At 35.2% G+C, this 17,578-nt stretch overlaps 1 pseudogene; it reads left to right on the top strand.

Moving 5' to 3' along the window:
- The window catches only part of LOC141522683 (large ribosomal subunit protein eL20 pseudogene), a 39,455-nt pseudogene extending 22,152 nt beyond the window's left edge, over nt 1–17,303 (top strand).
- Nucleotides 17,304–17,578: the final 275 nt, after the last annotated feature.

The following is a 17,578-nucleotide window of genomic DNA, read 5'->3' as shown; positions in this document are numbered from 1 at the left end:
GGAGTCAGGAAGTCCTGAGTTCAAATCTGGTCTCATATACTTATTAATTACCTAGCTATGTGACCTTAGGCAAGTCACTTAAACCCACTGCCTTGCAAAAACCTAAAAAATAGGGCCCAAAATGGCCACATGTGAAGCCTCAAAGAAAAATATAATTTAGCCTCAAGTCCAAAAAGAACTCTTGTAAGAGTTTAAAATGAATTTTAAAAAGCAAATAATTAGAGAAGTAGAAGAAAAATTAATGCAAGAGAATCATGAAAAAGAATAGTCAACAGCATAGGAAATCTATATACAAAAATTTACATAAGAAAAATAACTCCTTAAAAAATTAAATTAGTCAAATGGAAAAGTTCAAAAGTTCACTGAAGAAAATAATTCTTTAAAAATTAAAACTGAAAAAGTTGAAACTAATGATTCTATGAAACATCAAGATAAAATTTTTAAAAGCAAAAAATAGAATTAAAGGTGAAAATTTTCCACTGGGAAAACTGACCTAGAATATAAATCCAAGATAGATAATATGAGAATTATTAGGCCACTTGAAAGCCATGATCTAAAAGAAGAAATTTAAAAAGAACTGGACAACATCTTTCAAGAAATTGTCAGGGGCAGTTAGGTGGCACAGTGGATAGAGCAGCAATATGGTGGAGAACTCAAAAGCTGATTAAATAATGCCAATAAATAAACTAGAGGGGTGGCTAGGTGGTGCATGGATAGAGCACTGGCTCTGTAGTCAGGAGTACCTGAGTTCAAATTCAGCCTCAGACACTTTAATAATTACCTAGCTGTGTTGCCTTGGGTAAGCCACTTAACCCCATTACTTTGCAAAAAAAAAAACCTTAAAAAAAGAAAAGAAATTGTCAAAGATGAGGCAGCTAGGTGGCACAGTGAATAGAGTACCAGCCCTGGAGTCAGGAGGACCTGAGTTCAAATGTGACCTCAGATACTTAACTCTTACTTAGCTGTGTGATCTTGGGCAAGTCACTTATCTCCACTGCCTTGCAAAAACAAAAACAAAAGCAAGAAGAAATTATCAAAGAGAACTATCCTTATGTGTTACAACCAAAGGGTAAAATAGAAATTGAAAGACTCCACCAATCACTGTCTGAAAGAAATCTCATAATTAAAACTCTTAGGAATAACATAGCCAAAATCCAGTGCTCACATATCAAAGGGAAAATATTGCAGCCATTCAAAAGGAAATAATTCAGATATCATGGAGCTATAGTCAGGATTACACAGGATTTGACAAATTCCACATTAAAAAACTGGAGGGCATGGAAAATGATATAACAGAAGCAAAGGAGTTAAGGTTACAGCCACCCAACAAAAATGAATATAATCTTTCAGAGGGAAAATGGATATTTGATGAAGTAGAAGACTTTCAAGCATTTCTAATTAAAAGACCAGAATGGAATAAAAGATTGACCTCCAAATACAAGATTCAAAGAAAACATAAAAAAGTAAAAAAAAAAGATATAATAAAAAAGAAGATATAGTAAGATTAAATTGTTCATATTTCTATATAGTAAGGTAATATTTATAACTCTTAATAACTTTATAACTCTAAGAGCAATTAATAATAGTATATGTAGGCAGGATGTGGATATAAGATAACTAATTAGCTAATAACAAAAAACAAATAAATAAAGAATGGGAAAGAAAATTGCACTGGAAGGAGAAGGTAGGGAAACTGAATGAGAGTAAATTATCCCAGATCGAAGAGGTATTAAAAAATTACTATAATAGAAGAGGAGAGGGGATAATGGATAAAGCTTAAAATTTTCTCCCATCAAAATTAGTTTAAAGAAGGAATAACATACACTCTATTGGATATTCTATATTGTCCTATCTTGTCTATTCTATATTGTCCTATCTTATCTAACCTATCTTGTCCTATAAAGAGGTAAAAAAGGATGGGGATAATAGAAAGGGAAGAGGAACCAATAAAAAAGGAGGGTCTATTAGGGAAGATATTGATCAGAAGTAAAATACTTGTGAAGAGAGGAAAGGGAATAAATAAGTGAAAAATAGTACAGAGAGAAATACACAGTTCATTACATAATCATAAATGTGAATGGGATGGACTCAACCAAAAAAAATGGAAGTGGCTAGAAGAATGGATTAAAAAACAGAATCCTACCATATGTTACTTATAAGAAACAAATCTGAAGCACAGAGATACAGAGTACAGGTAAGGGGCTGGAACAGAAACAATTATGCTCCCATGGAAGCAAAGAAAGCAGGAATAGAAATCATGATCTCAAATAAAACAAAAGAGAAATTAAATATAATTTAAAGATATAAGAAAACTATATCTTGCTGAAAGATATCACAGGCAACAAATTAATATCAAGCAAATCAATCACATAATGAACATTTATGTACCCAATAGTATGCCGTCTAAATTTTTGAAGAAGTTGAATGAGTTATGGGAAGAAAAAGATAATAAAATTATGCTAGTAGGGGACCTCAACTTTCCCCTATAAGAACTAAATCCATCTAAGAAAAAAAAATAAATTTAGGACCCCAGGAGATATACAGAGCAATACAAAATATAAAATAGATCATTTTAATTATATAAAATTTAAAAGTTTTGCACAAGCAAAACTATTGCAAACAAAATTATAAGAAAAGTAGAAAATTGGGGGAGGGGGAATTTTATAACAAATAACCCTGATAAGGATTTCTCTCAGAATTTAGAGAAATAAATGAGATAATATTTGTAAAGTATTTTGCAAACTTTAAAATGCTATATAAATGCTAGTTATTATTATTATTATCATTATTATTATTTCAGCTAATGTTTAGCTACTGTCTCTATGCTAGTTACATCAAACATTTCTTTTCATAGTCATTTGATGTGCAGAAGACAGTATAGCTCCCCAGGATCACCAAAGTATGTAAACTCTATGACTGTTCCACTTTTGTCTCTGCAACCAACACTTAATGCAGTATTTTACATATATCAATCAATCAAGATACATTTATTTTATTCATGTCATTTCCTTTAGGAAAAATGAGTTAACAATTGTTCATTTTCATCATTTTTTCAGAATATAAAGTGCTATGTATAAAAAAGATAAACATGAGCTAGTACTAGACCTCTGGGAGCTTATATTCTATAGAAAGAGATAAGTACACAGTAAGTGTCCAATAACTGCTTGTCATATTGAAATTGAATAGTGTACACTTTATAAGTATCTGTAGAATAATATTAAGTATAAAGATAATTTGGAGACAAAAATACTACTTCAAAAATGGCAAGATATCCTCTGAACTTAAAGGTAATCCTGATTTCAACCCAAAAATAAGTCATTATGGTCTCTATCAAACAGCAAAAAGGAATTCAGTTATCATTAATGAAATTCTTTAGATGTTAATTGTCAGTGACTGACTAATTGTTCCATTTAAGGCCCAAAAGTAAGCAGGCAAGAAAAAAATTTCATATTAAATGATTATTAGACAAAAGTACCATTCCTCTCCATAGCCATATGAAAAATTGTTCTAAATCATTAATTATTAGAGAAATGCAAATTAAAGCTTCTCTGAGGTACTACCTCACACCTCTAAGATTGGCCAATGTCATTAGAAAGGATAATGATCATTGTTGGAAGAGTTGTGGCAAATCTAGGACACTATTACACTGTTGATGGAACTGTGAACTCATCTAACCTTTCTGGAGAGAAATTTGGAACTACGCCCAAAGGGCAACAAAAATGAGCATACCCTTTGACCCAGCAATACCACTACTGGGTCTATACCCTGAAGAGATGATGAAAAAGGGTAAAAACATCACTTGTACAAAAATATTTATAGCAGCCCTGTTTGTGGTGGCAAAGAATTGGAAATCAAGTAAATGTCCTTCAATTGGGGAATGGCTTAGCAAACTGTGGTATATGAATGTCATGGAACACTATTGTTCTATTAGAAACCAGGAGGGATGGGATTTCAGGGAAGCCTGGAGGGATTTGCATGAACTGATGCTGAGTGAGATAAGCAGAACCAGAAAAACAATGTATACCCTAACAGCAACATGGGGGTGATGTTAACCTTGATGGACTTGCTCGTTCCATTAGTGCAACAATCAGGGACAATTTGGGGCTGTCTGCAAAGGAGAGTGCCATCTGTATCCAGATAAAGAGCTGTGGAGTTTGAACAAAGTTTAATTTAGGGGGAAAACACAGATATCTTATTGTCTGATCTTGTTACCTCTTAGACTTTTTGTCTCTTCCTTAAGGATATGATTTCTCTCTCATCACATTCAATTTGGATCAATGTACAACATGGAAACAAAGTAAAAATTAACAGATTGCTTTCTGTGGGGGGGGTGGGGGGAGGGAAGTAAGATTGGGGGGGAATTGTAAAACTCAAATATCTTTAATTAAAAAAACCCTAAAAAAGTATCATTCCTCAACCCTCCATATATATATATACATATAATAATATATATATAATATATATATATAGTCAGAATATATATATAGTCAGAATATATATATATATATATATATATATATTGTCAGAATAAAGATTTAGTTGTGAAAAAGTGTATATGGGACATGTTTTAATTTATCCCTTGCTATATTCTACTTGATGCTTTCCTCCCCAAATGATACAATCACAAGAACTAGTGATCGAGGGGGCGGAGCCAAGATGGTGACAGGAGAAGAGCCTCTCCTATATGCTCTCTCTATAATATTCAAAAACTCATAAAATAATGACTCTAATTAAATTTTCAAGAGACAGAACCCACAGAAAGATCCAGTGAGGCAGTTCTCCAGATCAAGTTAACCTAGAAAATAGTGGAAAGGCTCCGCCGCATGAGGTTAGAGGGGCAGTCTGCCAGAGTGAAGGAACTTCAGCCTCCCAGAGGCAGCCCCAGGGCACCTGGGAACCTGGGCTCATGGCAGTGGGGGGATATTCCTGATCTACACCCTGGGGAGCACCAAGCACAACTTGAAAGATCAGTAGGGGGAACTCTGCCAGAGTGAACGTGTGAAACCCAGCCCTCAGGGCACTCAACGAGCAGCAGTGACCAAGGCAGCCCAGATCCAGGAAACAGAAGCAGGCGGAGCCTAAACAGGAGCCCCCAAGCAACTGAACCTTAAGTGCTCAGCCTAGCAAAGGTAGGGGAGTGGAGAAAGACTTCCAAGGTCTGTCCTCTGTACCTGGACCAGGACTCTGGGGCTTTGACCACATTCAGATCCTGATCACAGTCTAGGCCCCCCATAGAATAGCAGGGCCCCCCCCCACCTCAGCTCCATGGTCGAGGTGTACATTTGTGGTCATTCACAGACCAGGAGGGAAGACAGAGCCTCATACACTGAAATCCTTGTGGGAGGATGTCCCAATAATACTCAAAACTTCAGGAAGCACCCCAAAACCAGGCACAGGTTGGGGAAATGAGTAAACATTGAAAAAAGAGGAACACCATTGAGAAATACATTGTCTATGATCCCAAGAAGGATCAAAATATTCATCTGAAGATGAGAAAGTACAAACTCCTGCATCTGAAGACTCCAAGAAAAATAGAAATTGGGCTCAAGCTATGACAGAGCTCAAAAGAGTTTGAAAATCAAGTAAGGGAGACAGAAGAAAAACTAGGAAAAGAAATGAGAGAGATGAAGGAAAAACATGAAAAAGAATGATGAAGAAAACAACATGTTAATAACCAGCTTAGGTCAGATGGATAAAACAGTTCAAACAGTTATTGAGAAGAAGAATTGGCCAGATGGAAAAGAAGATAAGAAAGCTCTCTGAGGAAAACAAATCCTTCAGATGTAGAATGGAGCTAAAGAATACTGATGACTTTATGAGAAATCAAGACACAATACTTCAACACCAAAAGAATGAAAAATCAGAAGAAAATGTAAAACATCTCATTGAAAAAACAATTGATCTGCAAAACAGATTCAGGAAAGATAATTTAAAAAAATATTGGGATACCTGAAAGTCATTATCAGAAAAAGAGCCTTGACATCATTTTTAAAGAATTCCTACAGGAAAATTGCCCAGATATCCTAAAAGCAGAGGGCAAAAATAGAAATTAAGAAAATCCACCGATCTCCCCTGGAAAGAGATCCAACAAAAAACAACCCCCCAGGAATATTATACCCAAGTTCCAGAATTCCTAAGTCAAAGAGAAAATATTACAAGCAGCCAGAAGGATACAACTCAAATATCATGGATATGAGTCAGGATCACATAGGACTTAGCAGCAACTACATTAAGGGCTCATAGGGCTTGAAATATAATATTCCAGAAGGCAAAAGAGCTAGAGATGCAACCAAGAATCAACTACCCAGCAAAACTGAATGTCCTCTTGCAGGGAAAAAGATGGATTTTCAACAAAACAGGGGAATTTCAAATGTTCCTGTTAAAATGGCCAGAGCTGAACAGAAGGTTTGATCTTCAAATACAGGACTCAGGTGAAGCATAGAGATTGGAGGAGAAGGGGAAAATATGAGGGGCTTAATGATGATGAACTGCATGTATTCTTGCATAGAAAAATTATATGATAATATTCATAAGAAACATCTCATTTAATAGAAGGAGCTTTTATAGATGAAGCACAGGAGAGAGCTGAATCTAAAGTTATAATATATTGTAAAAATGGAGTTAATGGCTAAAAGGGAAATATAATGGGAGTAAGAGAAAGGAGAGATGGAATAGGCTAAGGCATTTCATATAAGAAGATTTTTTTACAATGATATGGAAGAGGGAAAGTTGAGGGGGAATGAGGGAACCTTCGTCTCATTAGAAGTGGTTCAGAGAGGAAACAGTATATATACTCAATGGGGTATAGACATCTAGAGTAAGAAGGAGAGAAGGGGGTTAAGGGAAAGGAGGGGATGTGAATGATGGAGGAGAGGATGAACCGTGGGGGAAAGTAGTCAGATATAACACATTTTCTTTTTTTACTTCTTGCAAGGGGCTGGGATTGGATGGCCTGTTCAGGACTACAGGGCCGGGTGGTTGCTGGGCCTTAGGAGTGGTATATGGGCTCGGGGCCTCTTGACCCCAGGGCCAGTGATCAGTCTGCTGTGCCACTCAGCTACCCTACAGCACATTTAAGAAAAGGGACAGAGTGAAAGAAGAGAGAAAATATAGTGTATGGTAGTGGGGAGGTACAAATGGAGGGAGTTGCTATCAGCAATGGCAACAGCAGAAAAATATAGAAGTAGTTTTTGTGATGCACTTATCATAAAGAATGTGATCCACCCATGACAGAGCTGGTGGTATTGGAACACAGACTGAAGTTCATTTTTTATTATTATTTTTTCTTTTTGTTTTTGCAGGGCAATGGGGTTGGGGTGGCTTGCCCAGGGTCACACAGCTGGGTGATTGTCAGGTGTCTGGGACCAGATTTGAGTTTGGGTGCTCCTGACTCCAGGGCCGGTGCTCTGTACACTGTATCACCTAGCTGCCCCTATTATTTTTTTTATTTTTATTTTTATTTTTTCTCTTTACTTTATTGCTCATGAGGATCTATATTTTGGGGGGAGGGGTATTATGTTTACTCTTAAACAATAATATTTTAGTAATGTATAAAAAATCATTTGTACTAAAAATATAATAATAATAATAATAAAAAGAACTAGTGATCATAGTGAGTCTCCCCATCCATGTTCAAGATAAGTTTTCACTCACTCTTGCTTATGAATAAGTGATCAGAAGCTGAACTATGGTGAGACTTTCTTTGCACACAGAAAGGAAAGCAGTTAGAAATTTGGCACATCACTTTCAAAGGGTTGCCAATCCCTGATGTAGAAGATTAGCTATGTGCTTTTCCAGATATATATGCTGCCTATTTCCTTTATTCCCAATTCTATTTGTTATCTTTGGAAATGAACATATGGAGTAAAGGTTTCCAGGATGGGTAAGTAGCTTTGGCAAGATAATGACCAAAAATAACAAATCCTTGTGACTAATACTAGTTGTCAGCCAAGTTATACTAGCTTATTCTAGTTTTCAGAAATATATTCTTTGTATAAATACTAGTCAGATTTTTCTCATTTCATCCCTTCTGAGCAGATAATAGGTAGCAATTGATTTTCTTGACCTCCATTATTCAATCAGCAAACATTTATTAATCGATTATGTGCCAGTCACTGTACTAGATTCTGAGGATACAAAGACAAAAATTTAACAGTCTATGCTCTCCAGGAGTTTAAATTCTACTGGGGGACAAAACACATTGTTTCACTGAGCCTCACACCACCCTGAGAGGTAGACACTATAGTTAGTAACTTCATCCTCATTTGATAGATAAAGTGACTTACCCATGCTCACACAAGTCAGTTAATTTTGTAGACAGCATTCAAATCTAGGTGTTCCCAAATCATAGAGCCAGAAGGAACATCAAAAACCAATTCATCTAACCTTCTTATTTTAGAAATAGGAAACTAAAATTCAAAGAGATCAAGTGATTTGTCATTGATCATCCAGGAAGTAAGCATCATACATAAGCATAACTGCTCTGATTCCAGTCAGTATCCTTTTCAGTATTCCAAGTAGACTCCAGATCCACCAATTCTACTATGTCATTCTGCCTCTCTCTCTTTGTTCTTTCCTCATTTTTTATCCCAAGAACAAAAGCTACTAAAGTAGATTTTTTTTCAATTATTCCTTTTCTATAAAATATATCCACCTTCTCTTCCCCATAGTACTACTAAGTAATCTTTTAGAAATAAGTTTATTCCCACTGTCAGACCAGGTCTAAATTTTAATTGCTACCTCAGATATTTACAACTATTAAATCTTAGGTTTTATTAAAGTTTTTAATTTTAAGTTTTGTTAGCTTAAAATTGCACCAAGAAAGGCAATGTTACTAACCCTCATGATCAATCTATGATAAAAAGAAAAAGTCTCAGATTTAGAACCAGAACCTCATTGCTTGGTTCAGTATTAAATATTTGACATTGTAGCTACATATCCTAGGCAAGTCATTTACTCCTCTTTGCCTCAAATTCTTTACTGTATAAACTAGAGGGGAAATACTTGTGCTCTCTTAAAGAGATGTGATTGACAAAGATACTAACAAATCCAAAATTATTTTAAAAGCCAGGATATTTGTAAATCAATATAAAATGTCAGTTATTGCTGTTAGTAGCTATGGCTATAGTGGTGGTGGTGCTATTATCAAGAAGAAAGGCAATAATCATGATCATGAGAACAACCATATCAAAAATAAGCATGCTTATTGTCCTAAATGAATTTATTTCTGCATAAATCTGATCATCCTCTAGCATCATTCACTATATTTAATGGTTTTTGTAAAGCGATTTTTAAGGGAAAGAGAATGTTTCATGTCACTTTATTCTAAGATAATGAAAATAAACTACTATAAACTTTTTTCTCTTCAAAGCAATGACCTGAGTGTTATAGGCAATCTAGAGTTTCAACTTTAATAAGATCCAGTGTCACAATCTCTGAAGCTCATATGTCCCACTTAATGAGTAACCAGCTGCCAAATAGGACCTCAATTAGATTGCAGCATAAGATGTACAAACCTGACCACTGTTTTTTTCTCTATTTGTAACATGGTTAAAGACTAACAAAGGTGTTTTTAAAGTTCATTGAAAAGTCCTACCAAAAAGGTTTTGTTTGTACAACTAAGAAAATGCATCCTTTTCACTGCTCTTATTTTTACTCAGATATATTGAGCTTGATTCTTCCCTTCAGAACTCAAGAAAAATGTTCTGCCTTCATCTGCTACCTAGGTTCTTTATGGAGTTCAATGTAAGACCTGGAACAACTGGATTTCAGCCTAGCCAATATCTCTCAACTACTGATAAGAGTTAACCTAAGGTTAAAAGTTAACAGGAATGAAAAAAAAAACTTAACAGAAATGGTTTGATGAAGAAATCAGTCTATATCACATAACCTAAGAGTGGGAAAGAACTTCAGGGGCTGTCTAATTCAAACCATGTCTGCCCAAGACTCCCTTCAACAGTAACAGCAACAAAAGGTCACACAATTTCTGGAGGAGGTCCTCCAAATGAGAGTTCACTCCCTCATGAATCCCATTTCATTTCTGAATAGCTCTAATTGTTAGGAAAAGTTTCCTTACATTAAACCAACATCAACTCCTCTGCAGCTTCCACACATTAGTGCTCCTAAATCATGTCTCTGTGATTAACCAACACAAGCTTAATCTCTTCCACAGGACAGTTCTAAAAATTCTTGAAAATAGTGGTGGCTAGGTGGTGCAGTGGATAGAGCACTGGCCCTGGAGTCAGGAGTGGCTAGGTGGTGCAGTGCATAGAGCACTGGCCCTGGAGTCAGGAGTACCTGAGTTCAAATCCAGCCTCAGACACTTAATGATTACCTGACCTTGGGTAAGCCACTTAATTCCATTTGCCTCACAAAAAAAAACTAAAAAAAAAAAATTCTTGAAAATAGAAATTATATTTCCCCCAAGTCTTTGCTTCTATATGCGAAACTTCCCCAGTTCTATCAACTAATCCTTATATGGTATGCTCTCCAATCTCCTCACCATCTCTCTGTTCAAAATAATAGCTAACAAAATAATCTCTCTCAGTCTCTCTCTGTTTAAAATAATAGCTAATAATGGTAATCATTTAGGTATGACTTTAAGGTTTACAAAATGTTTTACAATTCTTATCTTGACTTGCCCAGTGTTACACACACACACACACACACACACACACACACACACACACACACACACCTAGAACTATCTGAAGTCAGGTCTGAACTCAAGTCTGCTTGACTCCAAGTCCAATATTCAATTTACCATACTACCAAGCTACTTCTAAAAACCTTATAAATACACTTTTTAAATTATGTCCTGGTACAACTTAACCTAAAAAAATCAATCCTTTCAGAACAGAAAGATTTATATAAAGGTAGGGACATTTGAATATATGGTATCAATAAGGAATCTTTATATCAAATAAATAAATATTTAGCCCCTAAATACTTAATGGGATTGAATGGATTCTCATTTGAGAAGTACAAATTAGTTACTTCTGAATGAAAAAAAGAAAACCATTGAACTCATAGGGCTGACATTGAATGCATTGTGGGACACTGGACCCTTAACTCTAATGTTGCCACCTACCATGTCTCTGTTACCAGGTAAATTTGCTTAAAATGTGAGCTGAGTTTCAATTGTATACACTGGCATCCAATTTATTAAATAATACCTTTTCTCCTCAGGTTCCAACAAGACTCATTACTAATTAAAATAAGGCTATATGTGTCATAAGAAAGATTACTATCCTTTTCTCCATTATCAATTGGAATAGTCCTAGAAATGCTAACTATAGCAAGAAGACAATAAAGAGGAATTAAAGATGAAATCATCAGCAAAGAAAAGACAAAATGATGTCTTTTGTTCTTATGACATGATAATTTAATTAGAAAAGCCTATAAAATCAGTGAAGTCTGAATAGCCTCAGTAAAGTAGAAGGATTTAAAATCAAGTCACAAAATCATCAATATTTCTATAGAGAATTTGAAATAGGATAGGAACTTAAAAGGAACTATTATTTCACTGGTAAAGGGACTTCCTATTAGGAAATTTTCTTTCCCATCACCTTCTCTGCAACTTAAAGAGTTGCCTAGGACACTGAGAAGTTAGCAGTCTTACCCAGGGTCACATAGCCAATATGGATTAAAGATTGTGCTTGAAGACAATTTTTCCTGATTCCAAAAACAGTTTTCTAGGCACTATATAAATTGCCTCTAGAAAGAAATTTCATTTAAAATTACTATAAAATGTATAAAATATTTGGAAGTTTACCTATAGAGTGATAGAGGATTTATGTAGTCATGTGTATGTATGGACTTATAAAACTTTCTTTACAAAAAAAGAGGATAGATAATTGGAGAGAAATTTACTGGCCATGATTATGTCAGCATAATAAAAATTAATTTGTTGATTTAATACTTTTCTAATTCATCTATCCAAAGGATTATTTACAGAACTAAATAAAATAACAAGAAAATTTATTTGAAGGAACAACTTTTAGAATCTCCAGGGAAATGAGGTTGGGATAATAAGAATGAACAGATGTTCTCAAACTATATTATGAAATAATAAAGTTTGAGAACATCTGTTCATTCTTATGGAATGTTTTGATGGAATGTTTTGAAACTGATCTAGTGAGATAGACTAGTGAATTAAGATTTGAACAAGAAATGAAATACAGCAGTCCATTTTCTAATAAATCTTGAAAGGCAAACTTTTGGGATTCCATAATCCAAAAGAATTGCTAGAAAATTAGAAATCATTCTGCCAAGAAGTTAATTTGAACCAGCATTTTACAATAAATAAGACAATAAACTCCAAATATATAAACAGACAAAAATTTAAGTCATATTATGATAAATTTGAGGAGGTTGGGAAGAGGTAGCTTTCAAATCTATGCTTCAAAAGAGAATTTCTAACCATAGAAGGGCTAGATGAGTTTATAAAAGTAAAATAAAATTTAAAATTTTTTCATAAGCAAAATTAAGGCAACTAAATTAAGAAGAAAAACTGTCCAGTAGAAAAATATTAGAATCAAATATATTTGATAAAAGGTTAATATTCAAAATATTAGGAATTTACCAGGAATTTACAAATTGTAAAACTGAGCCATCTATTATTCAACAAGTGATCAAAAGATAAGAATTTTCATAAGGAGAAATACAAGTCATCAGCAACTAAATGACAAATGCTTCCAATCAGTATGATAATAAAAGAAATCAAAATAAAACAATTCTGAAGTTTTACCTAACTCCCATCAAATTAGCAGAGATGATAAAATATGAAGACAGTCAATTTTGGAAGGGTCATAGGAAAACAAGCATATTAATATTTTGTTAATGGAGATGCAATTTCAAATATTCTAGAAAATCATTTGTAATTATGCAAAAAAGTAATTAATGCATATATATTTTGATTAATGATTTTACTAATTTCTATTTTACTAATTATGTTACTAACCTCCCCTCAAGGAGGTTAAACATAGAAAGAAAGTTCCAGGATATATTAAAATATTCATAAAAACTCATTTTTATAGCAAAAAATTTATAAACCTAAAAGCAAAATAGGTGTCCATTATTTGAGGAATAGACAAAACAAATTGTGTTATATGAATGTAATAGTAAATTTCTGGACCTAAGGAAATATGAATATGAGAGATTCAGAGTAACTTTGGAAAATTTCCATGAACTGATGCAGAGGGGGAAAAGTAAATCTGAAGAATATACAAAACTTTATTGATGTAAATAAAAACAACAGTAAAAGACAGACAATATCAAAGGCCAATCTTGGTTCTGAAGAACTAAGAGGTGGAGGTACTGTCAAACAGTTTTGTTTTGCTATTTAGGGTCACAGGGGAAGGATCAGGGTGTAGTGTTATGTCAGAATTTCATTTCCATCATGGGCAGAGCACAAGCTGACTTCAATTTCTTTATTTATAAAATGGGGTTAATGATACTTAGATTATCTATCTCCCAGGGTTGTTGAGGGGAAACTATTTTGCATGCTGTTAAAAAAAACTAAAGAAATGTGAACCATTTTAATTTCATTAATAATAATTACTATATTTGCTAAGTACAAACAAAGCAGCTATGGCAACCCATCCCTTACCACCCTCACCCACTCCCCAGCCCCTACTCATTACCATCAAAATCAATAAATCCAGGAGTGCGTTTTTCTTGTACAAAATCTGACCATCAGAAGAAAGAATGTAAAGTGGGGACTATGGTAGATGATGAATAGAAAATAGAGAGAGCAACCCAGGAAGAATTAAGAGATCCTCCCTACAATCCTAATCACTTAACATGGCGTGGTTGGGGTAGGGGATATTGACAGGAGGGGCTGCAAAAAGAAGGGGATAAAATGAGTAGAGGATTTAGACATAAAGAGAGACACCATAAATAAATTAATAGACAAAAAAATACTTTATCTCATCTATGGAAAAGGGATAAATTTATGACCAAACATGAATTAGAGCACATTATAAACTGTAAAATGAATGACTTTGACTATATTAAATTAAAAAGGGTTTGCACTAATAAAATCAATACTGCCAAAATTAGAAGAAAAGCAGAAATCTGGGAATTCTGATAAAGGTTTCATATCTAAAATATAAAGAGAACTGCATCAAATTTACAAGGCCACAAGTTAGTCTCCAGTTAATAAATGGTCAAAGGATATGAACAGACAATTTTCAAATGAAGAAATTAAAGCTATATGTAATCAAATGAAAATATGCTCCAAATCACTATTGATTAGAGAAATGAAAATTAAAACAACGAGGTATCATCTCACACCTATTAGATTAGCCCAGATGAGAAAAAGAGAAGCTGATCAATGTTGGAGAAGTTGTGAGAAAATTGGGACATTGATGCATTGCTGGTAGAGTTGTGAATAGATCTAACCTTTCTGGAGAGCAATATGGATCTATGCCCAAAGAGCAATAAAACTGTTCATACCCTTTCACCCAACAATTCCAATTCTAGGACTATATTAGAAGAAATTGTAAAAAATGGAAATCCTACATGTTCCAAAATATTCATAGCAGCTCTTTTTGCAGTTGCAAAGAATTGAAAATTGAGGGGATGCCCATCAATTGGGGAATGGATAAACAAGTTATGGTACATGAATACTATGGAATATTATTTTTTCTATAAGAAATCATAAATGGTCAGACTCTAGAGGAGTATGGAATGATTTATGGGATCTGATGCTGAGCGAAGGGAGTAGAGTCAAAAGAACAACTTTCTTAGATGAACAACCTTGATGGAAACAACTCCTCTCAACAGTCCAGAGACCTAGGACAACTGTATTAGACTGGTATTGTTCTACAGAGAAAGAAAAGCAAAACAAACAAAAAAAAACACAGGGGAAAAAAAACCTACTGAATCTGATGAACACTTTTTAAAAATTATCTCTTATGTATCTCTTTCCCTTAGTCCTAATTCCTCATATCAAAAATTACCAATTTGTAAATATGTTTAACAAAATATATATGTAAAATGCCAACTCGATTGTTCCCTACCGAGAAGAGGGAAGTGGGAAGGAAGGGTGCAGGGAAATTTTGTAACTTTGAAACATGTATGCACAAATGGATGAAAATAAAAATTAATTAATTAATTTTTTAAAAAAAGAAGAGGATATACAGGCCATGCCCATTATCCCCACAACCCCTGTTTGAGATGTTTCCTTGCTCAAACAGGGGCAAGAGGTATCTGCACTGGTTGATGCTTGTGACACATTCTTAGTTTAAAATCATTCTGCCTTAACCACTTCTTCCCCCGCTCCCCTGGAGTCAAGAATGTATCTCAGTTGTGAGGATTGCTAATAAGACTATTGTAGCTCATATTTCGGAATCACTCTCCCTTTTTATTGGAGGGATCACCAATTTTCATCCTTTTGTCTCCTCATGTTTTTACTCTGAGAATTTGTCTCCTAGTAGAATAGCCAACTTGGAAGTCACTTTGTTAGCCAAGCCTAATCTGACCATCAAACATACAAACATACTCAATCTTGCCATCTATCTACCTGAGATAAAGTAAGGATGAGACTTAAGACTATGATGAGCAAGATCATTCACAAGATGAGACTCTACAATTCATCTGGGATGCCTTACTTTCCCCTCCTCCTATCCAAAACCTGAAGGAAACTCCTTTAGGAAAAGTGGACTTTGAATAGTACACTGATGGATCCTGCCACAGAAATGAAGAAAGAGACTTGATTGCCAGTTATGACATCATCACCACCACAGAAGTGGTTGAAGCTTCACTGTATTCTGACACCTAATTTGTCACAACAACTCAAACCAGAATTAGGAAAAGGGGAAAAAAGATTAATACCTACACTGATAGCAGGTATGCATTCAGGATGGTCCATGATTTGGACATGTTATAGAAACACTGGGGTTTCCTAATCTCCTCAGGACAGCTCATTAAAAACCAGAAACAGTTTTCCCATCTATTAAACTGTTTATTGTTTCTCCAGGCCAAGCAATAGCTAAAAATCCAGGGCACAGCCAAGAAAACAGTATTCATGCCAGTGGAAATGAGTTGGCTGACCAAACAGCTAAAATCACAGCTTTAATGCCTCAAATTCCTGAGATACAAATTCTCATAAACTGGTTCTATTAAGGATACATATTTCACCCTGAAGATCTACCCAAGTCTCTTAGCCTCTTAAAGAAGAGATAGCTTCTTCCCAGGAAAGACTGCTTATCACAAACCAAGAAAAATTTCAAAAGGAAAGATGCAAACTTGATAAGACTAAGGGGAAGTGGATTTATCATGTTCCCTAAGAATTTACCTCTCCCTATATAAAACACTTTCATTCATTCAGCCATTAGAGACCCAATAAACTAATAGAACTCACTCAAAAATATTGGTGGAGGAGTTTTCACAGGGCTGCTGTCACTGCCTAGGGGATGTGTTCTACCTGTCCCAAGCACAATGCCTCCAAGCCTCTGGAGCACAGTTTCCTTTCCCAGATGTGCCTTTTGAAACTCAGCAGATAAATTTCATTCAATTGCCATCTGCTCTTGGTTACAAGTAGGCTTTGGTTTTGGTCTATATGTTTTCTGAGGGGTGAAAAATGTTCCCTTGACATACTGCCACAGGCTTTGGGGTAGCAAAAATTCTCTTCCAAAAAAAAAAAATCATTCCATTAGAGAGGATTATTAAAGGAGCTTCATTAGCTAAGCTGATTTTATCCTGGCCTATTACTGAGCACCTCTATTGTGCCTATCTCCCCAGGCATCAAGAATCATTGAAAGATTTAATGGAACTTTTGCAGTCGGGTGGTAGGGCACCCTGAGAGAATACAAGTTGGATGTTTCCTACCTACTCCCAAGAGTCCAGTGCTGCTGCTTCTTTATCACATGCAGATCTTTGCTCATAACCATGTTGTAACAAAGTCCCGATTCTGGTACTTTTTGTCCCAGCTGAAAAAGATGAAGAAGTCTTCTGGAGAGATTGTATACTGCAGACAGGTCTTTGAAAAGTCCCCTCTAAGGGTGAAAAATTTGGCATCTGGCTGTACTACAATCCCAGAAGCAGGACCCACAACATGTACAGGGAGTAAAGAGACCTGACCACAGCTGGTGCCATCACTCAGGGCTACTGAGATATGGAGGCCCATTACCGTGCCCAAGTCCACTCCATCCAGATCATGAAAGTGGAAGAAATTCCTGCCAGAAAGTGCCTCCAATCGGCAGTCAATCAGTTTTATGACTCCAAAATCAAGTTCCCTCTGCCCCACAGATCAGCGCAAACCACGCTTTACTACCAAGAGGCCCAACACATTCTTCTAAATGCAAAGGCAAGGAGGCACAAGTTTTATTTGAAATGTTTAAATAAATTTCTTATTTGGAAACCCCCCCCCAAAAAAAAAGTTAATGGAATACTCAAGACTTCCCTTGCTAAATTCTCTGAGGAGCTGGATATCCTGGCCCAAAGCCCTTCCCTTAGTTTTGCTAAATCTTAGATCTAGAACATTTGACTCCCATAAACTCAGTCCCTATGAAATAGTAACAGGACTGTACTAATGGGAGGGAAGAATAGTAACTAAAGGCTCCCTCCTATATAA

This window comes from Macrotis lagotis, chromosome 4 (genome assembly GCF_037893015.1).
Source record: "Macrotis lagotis isolate mMagLag1 chromosome 4, bilby.v1.9.chrom.fasta, whole genome shotgun sequence".
NCBI classification, from domain to species: domain Eukaryota; kingdom Metazoa; phylum Chordata; class Mammalia; order Peramelemorphia; family Peramelidae; genus Macrotis; species Macrotis lagotis.
Note: the sequence above shows the minus strand (reverse complement) of the source record. Positions and strands in the feature narration are given on the sequence as shown.